The sequence below is a fragment of the Nuphar pumila genome, chromosome 1, assembly GCF_984573655.1.
Source record: "Nuphar pumila chromosome 1, dmNupPumi1.hap1.1, whole genome shotgun sequence".
Taxonomy (NCBI): Eukaryota; Viridiplantae; Streptophyta; class Magnoliopsida; order Nymphaeales; family Nymphaeaceae; genus Nuphar; species Nuphar pumila.
This window is the reverse complement of record NC_143249.1, coordinates 170,818,885-170,827,703: the sequence shown is the minus strand read 5'-3', so window position 1 is coordinate 170,827,703 and position 8,819 is coordinate 170,818,885.

Genomic DNA, 8,819 nt, shown 5'->3' with positions numbered 1-8,819 from the left:
TTTTTTTACCCCTTTTGACGCACTATGGGTGGTGTTGGGTTGTTTATATCAACCTCAACCCATCCTGTGCAATAACAACAGGACCCTTTAATCCTGACATTCTTTTCTTTTTGATTCTCTTTTCCTTTTGTCGTTCATTTCTGAATTCTTCTTTTTAATTCGTATAAAGTTGCCATTTATCTCTACTTCTACATTACTTTGCGTCTTTTGTTTAAATTCTGTCATTCGTTCATATGCATATACATCCAGCTCCCGATATACCGTGAAGGAAGATCTGAGTATTCGCCCAGCATGACTCCACCCGTTCTATTTAATCATGGGGTCCCATCTGATTCAATTTACCATGAAATTCTCATTTGATTTTCACAATGAATCAGATTTAAGGCAATGTTTAATCGGGTGTAGCTGGCTGATCTACTGTCTTAAAATCTCTCCCCTCTGCCTTTCTTTTCTCATTGCCTTCTTTCTCCCCCTCATTAGTTGCATCTCCGTGTTAGTGTCACATTTCAAATCAGATATATTATCTCGTTGACATTATAATCATCTTTTATCCCCTTTGCTCTAATGGCCATGTTTAAAGTTATATCAGTAGATGTTGGTACTGTTGGGTTTCTAAGCATTGTTTCAATATTTCTTTTTATATCTATGTGTATATTGATCCTTCTCCAGCAAGATGTTCAAACTGGTCGTTATTGAGGCCCTCCTAGATCTCATCATGAATAAAAAAAAAAAAAAAAACAAAAGCTGTCGCAAAGCCCCCAGTATGCTTGGTACTCTCTGGATCGGATTCAATTAACCATGGACATCATTATTTGAGATATCTGGTTTGATTCACCAGGGAATTTCATTAGATTCTGCCATAAATTCACGAGTAGAGAGAATCTGCCCCTGTTTCGTTTAAGGCATCGCCTGTAATGTCCTTTTAATCTCTTTTACTGTATCATACTTTGTACATTACCTGTATCCACTCTGCACTCATTATGTCATTCATACTGCATCATGTCTTACGATTATTTAGTTTATTTTCACTTCACATTATATCTTTCTGTTAAAATCTACGAGACATCTATGCATTTCTGTTTCAAATTACCTACACCAAAGGAGAGGGGGGATATCTTGTATACATGTGCCCGGAAAGGAGTCTGGACATCTTTGTATCTGGCCCCTGTAAAGAGGATGATGTTGGCCCTCTTCATAGCACAAGATACCTTCAAGGTTGTAAAGTCATCTCCAATTGGGACAATGCATGAGGTTCTTTAGGATATGGTTGAGATGACATCCAAGTGGTTCCCTAATGATAGGATGACTTTACCAAGCTGCACGATCCTTGGATCCCCTTCAGAAGACCATTCTGCAGGTAACAATTTTAGCCAATGAAGAAACTGACGTCAATGCTTACCAGTCCATTCTGCAGGTAACAGTAAATTTCAAGATCACCATTCGTTGAAGATATTTTATCAAGTTGAGGTTAGATGTACAGGTTAGGAAATGTTCAAAGAATAAGCCTTCAGTCTGGTTGCTGGAAGTAAAACAAAAGCTAGCATGACTCACCATCCTTGTGGCAGTTTCTTTTTTTTTTTTAGCTTTCAAGAACAAAAAAAAAAAACAGAGGAAAACAATGACCCTTGAGTTATATAGTTTCTGATGCAAACACTGATAAACAGATGAACTTTATTAGATGAAATCTAGTTAATGGTGTACCAATCTCTGAAATTTCTTCTGTGTCTTTATTAGAATTTGCAACTCAATTACAGGTACAAATTTATTTATTTTTTTGTAGCAACAGCTTAACTGCTGATGCACACTGGTGCAGCCATGGTTGTATTTCTATCTTAGTTATGTTTTCTCTTTAAAAAAAAAAAAAGTGCGTACCTGTTAATATCTTCATAGCAAGTACCCCTGCACCTGTGTTTGTCTCTACAGCAACCGTGTGTTTTGATTCATCATCATAGACAAAATTTGTATGTTACCATCAATATCAATATGGGCTCAATATTATGTGATAAGTTCTCTCCCTTACTAATGTGTAGTATAATCTCTGGATGCCATGAGTTCACTAGGTTCTAGAGCAGTGAACAGGGGAATAAAATGGATGAGGCAAAATCCCCTCATGTCCTGCTCCTTTTGTTACATATAGCATGATGTTGATTCATACTTCCATTCTCAAGAGGATATCGCTGCTAGAATCGGTCAGGCTGTCTTCACCAATCAATCAAAGAATCACACCAAAATATTGGTGTGACGTTGTTCTGCACATCAGGCAAGTAAACCACCAGTGATTGTTGAATGGAAGAATTTCCCATTGTAGTTCTCCATAACTGTTTTCGGTAAACTCCATTATAACAACACTTATGCCCAATTGTTATATCTCCTGGATCATACTCTGCTTATACAATAAATTTCTGCTGTCATTGCATGCCCTCATTCACACTCATCATACAGAGCATACCGGGTCCCATTACTATTACTTTAACACCACACCATTACCCAAATTAGGCCATCCTGCTGCAAACAACACAGCAGCAGTACCCAAAAACCTGTTGCAGCCTTAGTAATATCACTTCCCCCACACCTTAGCACATCTCCCCATTGAATATACCCCTATATGTATATATATGTGCCTATACATAGACATACACATTTATGTGAATATACCTGTATATGTACGTATATATGTATATAGGTATATAGATATCTTTTCCATCCTTTTATCATTTTCATCATTGGACTTCCATATATATATACATGTGATTTTCCCTTTTACTAACCTGGTTGTTTTACAGGAAATATGTAAAAGATATCATTATCTGGGATTGTACATTTAATTTTATCCATTGTAATAGTTAGGTTGGAATAAGAATTTACATTTCTTGCTTTAGGTAGAATGAATGAGCATACCATGAATTGTTTATTCAATGCATTTCTCCTTTATTTCTCAAAATCCCCACAATGGTGAAACACGAATGGCACGTGCACCATTTCGTAAGAGGTAAGTTAAATCTAAGTTGACGATTTACATCAACGACCATAGTCGGGGTGTGAACAAAACTTAGAATTCTTATCTTTTACGAAATAACATTGGATCCATACTGGATCCACTTTCAAAATCCATCATATTTTCTCAAAATATTTTTTCCTTTTATCAGAATTTAACTTAGGATTAACTCAAGATATATACCAATGGCCATAGTCAGGGTATATTGAGGGTTGATTTCATTTTAAATTCTATAAAAGCACTAAAAATGTATTTCATTCTTCTTTTGAATTTAAATATAGATTATCATATAATACATTCAATGACCATAGTCAAGGATGTATTATATTTTCAATCTTATTTTAATTCATTTAAAGAATGAAATAGCTTTTCAAAATCCAATCTCAAATTTATTCAAATTCATTCATCATATAGGGTAAAATTGCATCATATTTTTCAAAATTCTTTCAAAAACCCAAGTGATTTTGAACATCTTTTCTATTTTCCAAACCTATCTCAATTTCAAAGTCCAATTTGACTTTGAAATTTCAAAATTATTTCATATTCAAACTTCAAATTTCCAAAACTCAATTTCAAAGTTCAATCTAACTTTGAAGTTTCTAAATTCATCTTCTGATTCTAAATCCAGTTTCCTTCAAAGTTTTAAATCAAAGTTGAGATTGACTTTGAATCTCAAAACCTTCTCAAGTTCAAATCTGGATCTTCAAAAACCCAGATCATCTTTAAAAGTCCTATTTTGGACTTCTCAAAACCCAAAATCCAAAATCAAATCCTAGTCTCAACTTGGATCCAGATTTCCAAGTATAAAACTCCATTCCACTTTGGATCTCCAATTACAGATCCAAATTCCATTCAGGATCCAAAATCCTTATTCCATTTTTGGATCTCCAGTCACAGATCCAAATTCCATTTAGGATCTAGATCCTCATTTCATTTTTGGATCCCCAAATCCAAAATCCATTTAGGATCCGGATCCCATTCTACCATTGGATCTCAGATTCAGATCCAAATTCCAACTCTTAGGGTCCAGAATCCAACTCTACTTTGGATCTCAGACTTCAGATCCAAATCCATCTTAGGGTCCAAAATTCCAATTCCACTCTGGATCTCGAATTACAGATCCAAATTCCCTTTAGGATCTAGAACCCAATGCTACTTTGGATCTTAGACTTCAAATCCAAAATCCATTTAGGATTCAGATCCCATTCTACCATTGGATCTCAGATTCAGATCCAAATTCCAATTCTTAGGATCCAGAATCCAACTCTACTTTGGATCTCAGACTTCAGATCCAAACTCCATTCTTTAGGATCTAGAACCCAATTCACCTCGGATCTCGGATTTCAGATCCAAGTCCAGTTTAGGATCCAGAATCCAATTCTACTTTGGATCTCAAACTTCAGATCCAATTCCATCTTAGGATCCAGAGTCCAACCCTATCTCGGATCTCAGATCCAAATACCATCTTGGATTCCAAATCTTAAAACCAATCCCCTTCAAAATTCCAAATCCAAAATTCCATTTAAATTCCAATTTTTAAAGCCAATTCCATTTCATTCAGACCAAGTCCCTATTTCAAATCCTAAAAATCAATTCAAAACTCTATCCAGAACTTGGATTCGGATTTCATCTTGAAAATCCAACTTCTACAAATCTCATTTCTCAATTTCTTTAGATTTCCCATATTCAAAAGTGGAATTCAATTCCATTCCAGATATTCGTCCAAGTTCAAAATTCTAAATTCAAAGTCCATTTATGACCGTGAAAAATTTCCTTCACTCTCTTTTTATTACAAAACTTCAAGGTTAACCTCCAAATTCCAGATTTATCTTCCCAAACTCTTGATCATTCTAAAAACTTAGAACTTTAATCTTAAGTTCTAAGTTAGGAATCATTTTCTTCACTTTATCAATTTCACTTGGAAATTTTTCAAAACATTTTCAAAAGGAGCATACATCTTTGCATTTGCACAAGCATGATTCATTGTGCATTTAGATTTAGGATAAACACTGAGATAAATTCTTTGCAAAGCAAAAGGCATAAAACTCGACCCTTGGTTCGATTACCCCTGGTAAAGGCGCCAGGAACGGTCGAACCTCGTACCGACGAGCGGATCCCGTCTCCCGATTTTTCCCGCAGATATTTCAAAAACGGAGGCGAGTTATTTCAAAATATTTTCAAAATTAAGGTCAAGTGAGACCCGCAAAAGAGTTCCTCTTCTCTTCTCTTCTCTCTTTCTTTCCGTCTTTTATCTTTCTCCCTTCAAAAAGGAGGAAAATAAGAGGTAGGAAAGGAAAAGAGAAGGAAGAGAGAGAACATTATGAGAGGAAAAATTTTGCGATGATCACAGAAGACCTTTGAAGCACTTCACTAAAAGAATAAGATGTTCAAAGATTGAGCCAAACTATGTTGCATGATAACATACCTGTTAAATCTGGTCGATTGCTAAGCAAATGCATGATGGAACGATGCCTTCAACTCTTGACATCAGCCAATATGAGGGGATACGAGGCTTCATTGACGATCAATAATCAAGGCCTTTTTCCTTCTTTTTTTTTTGAATAATTAATCAGAGACTAATTTGATATGTTAATAGAACAACAACAGAAGGAAAAAAATGCCTCTTCATCAAGCAATAAAAGGAAAATTTCTCAAAAGAATGACCATAATTCACAGTTAATTTGTCACAACTAGCGTGAGTTCTAATCAATTGATAAGTGAATCCAATTAGAACAGAGGATCCTTCTCTGATTTGCTTCCAGACTTTGCTGGCATGATGACAAGAAAACTGGCTTGAGAAAGAAGTTCTATGGGCATCTTATTTTATATTCAAGGAGGAAGCACATAGTCTCCAAAATTTGCTGGCTTCAATTCAGAATCAGATCCCCTGAACCCACGCTGAATGTAATGGCTAACTCACGGTGGAAGGTAAAATGCCTAACATGCGATGGAGAAGATGTAATATTCAGATAAAAAAAAAAGTAATGACGATGCAGATGGAAACTGATGCAGGAAATAATGCATTGGTGACACAGAGCCTGCCATATGATAGCCCAAACGGAATGAACTAGGGAGGACCCTCGGACACCATGACCAACCAGACATTAAAATACAGTCGAAATGACCAAAGAAAATGAATCAAAAGCATCTAAAAGGTTATCATACGCGATCAAAGTAGAACAGAAAGTTCATTGCAGCAAAAGGACGACTTGATAGAATACAGGAACTGTTGAATCATGAAAACATGATCCGAATAACAAAAAACATAAATCGTAAATGAATACTACAATACAGGGAAATGCGAGATTCAAAATGGAAATCGGTATATTATTGCTAAATATTCCCAATGCTCGAGAGAATGAACATAAATTCATGTTTGTATGAATGAAATTTCAAAATAAATGGTAAAAGAAACTAAAGAGATGCAAGAATGAGGGAAGAAAAGAAAGAGAAAGGAAAAAAAATGTCGGAATACGATGAGTCCATTGGTGTTGCCATGGGTGGGTCGATCCTGCTACATGCAGGTCGATTCCACCCATTTGGCTTCATAATTGGAGAAAAGAGATAAAAAAAATGAAAGAAATTAGAAGATTGAAATACTGAGGATAACAGATATATTTGCAAAAAAAAAATGATAGTTACTTACCTGTAGAGGAGGTGCCGTGAAGAGGGGTCGACGGCGGCTACTTGCAGAAGATAGCTTAGATGTGAGTGGGGTGGAAATGGATGGTAACAGTGGATTCACCCAGAAGCTAGAAACGCTGCAGAGATTTGGATGAAAGGGGTGGTGGTTTTCCCCTTCAACCGCGAGGCCCTTCTTGGCGTTGTAGGATGATTAGTATCCTTCCGCTGTGCAGGGGAAAGCCAGGGAAGTGAGAAGAAATGAAGGGAGATGGGAAAAAGAGAGATCGGGAAGTAGAAAAGAGGGGAAGGAAAGGATGCGCGAAGCAATGGAGGGGTGAGAGGCGATGATGAGGGAAGAAGCACATGAAGAGGTAGAAGCTGGATGGGTAGGGTTTTCTTCTTTGCCGATTTTAAAGAAGATGGAGAAGATTCGGGAAGAGGAGGTTATGAATCGACGATTGATGGAGAGGAAGAGGATCGGCAAGGGTGAACGAAAGAGAGGTGGAGAGAGTGAGGGAAAGAAGGAGGGTTTGGAAGGTTCGTGAAGGGTTTGTTTACAAAATTCTTGGTTTTTCCAAAAGAGGCTCCCTCAACAAGATTTTTCATAAAAATGGTTTTAAAATGAGGTCTTTAGAAAAGAAAAGTTTTTAAAAGGTTTTGAGCTCCATTTTTTCTGATTTTTTTTGGTATTTTTAGAATAAAATCCTAAGATAGGAAATAAGATTTAAAACTGATTTTTGCAAAAATATTTACAAAAGAGAGTTTTCTGAGAATTCGGGTTTTTATTTTTTTGAAATTTCTCTCAAAGAGGGGTTCAGATCCTATTCAGATCAAAACTGGGTCAGAGATAAGATTTTGGGTCCGAATTCTAACAAATCCAAGGGATGAATGAAATTTTTGGTTAAAAATTTACCCGATTTTTCAGAGGATGGAGGTCAGGGGCAAAAAGGTCATTTTTGGTTTTTTGGAAAATTTGGGGTGTTCACAGTACCCAAAGCCGACCAGATCTCTCCTAGGGCATCAACTGTTCCAGGTGTCCATGCTAGTAGCCAGACTTAAGTTACTAAGCTATATGGAGATTGTGTTCTTGATGTTGCACTCAAGCTGGGAGTGTGTTCTTGGGCCCAAGTTGTGGGTTGCATTTCAATCCAACCAAACCCTGACCGGCTGCTGCTAGAGGTTGACAGTAAAAGGTCGATCCATATCCCACAAAAATTTTATGATGAAATGAGATCTTTCTCGAATTGTCTGGTTTGTAAATGGCATACAAAGTCTATGGAGAGAGAGAGAGAGAGAGAGAGAGAGAGAGAGAGAGAGAGAGAGAGAGAGAGAGAGAGAGAGAGAGTTCTACGTCTCAGAACTCTGCAAAAGATGGAACTTGCAATCGAAACTCATTTTCTCTATGCTGCCTGACAGTAAGTTCCTGGTGTGGTTCAGTAGCCAGAAAGATTTGTTATCTATGCCACATCAGGGGCTGTGGAGTGTAGCCGCAATACAAGAATGTGAGTCAATAGGGGCGATGAAAGGCACTGCTATTGCTCTCTTTGTCGCCTATATAGACCTATAACAGTGAAAAAAGTGGCCATTTAGTTTGAGCCTCTATTGATAAATAACGGTTAAAGGTTACATTCAATAATGGCGACTTTGCCTATAACGATGACTTGATAGTCAAAGTTATAAGAGATAAATGTGAGAATTAAATTTTGTTATAGCCTATAATAGAAAGCATGAAGCCACATTTATATGTTATAATGACAACTTAATCGTCTGCCTTATAGGATACAATGACGAGTTAAATTTTGTTATAGCTTATAATGGAAACATGAAATTGCCTTTATAAGATATAACAACGACCTCATAGTTGCCGTTATAAGCTATGCCGGGTTTAAAACCTATAACAGCGACACAATAATGTTGCCGTTATAGACCTTAAACCTGTAAAAATAAATTTTTATATTAGTTTAAAAAATATATTTTTTTACAGAAATTACATATAAAACAATAACAATGCATTACAACATTCAACAATAATAATGCAAAACAATAATAATTCAAACATTATATTCAATAAAATTTAAACAATAACAATGCAACAAAATTCAACAATATCAATGCAAAACAATAACAATTCAAACATTACATTCAACAAAATTTAAACAATAATAATGCAAATGGAATATCCTCTCCAAAGTACACAAAA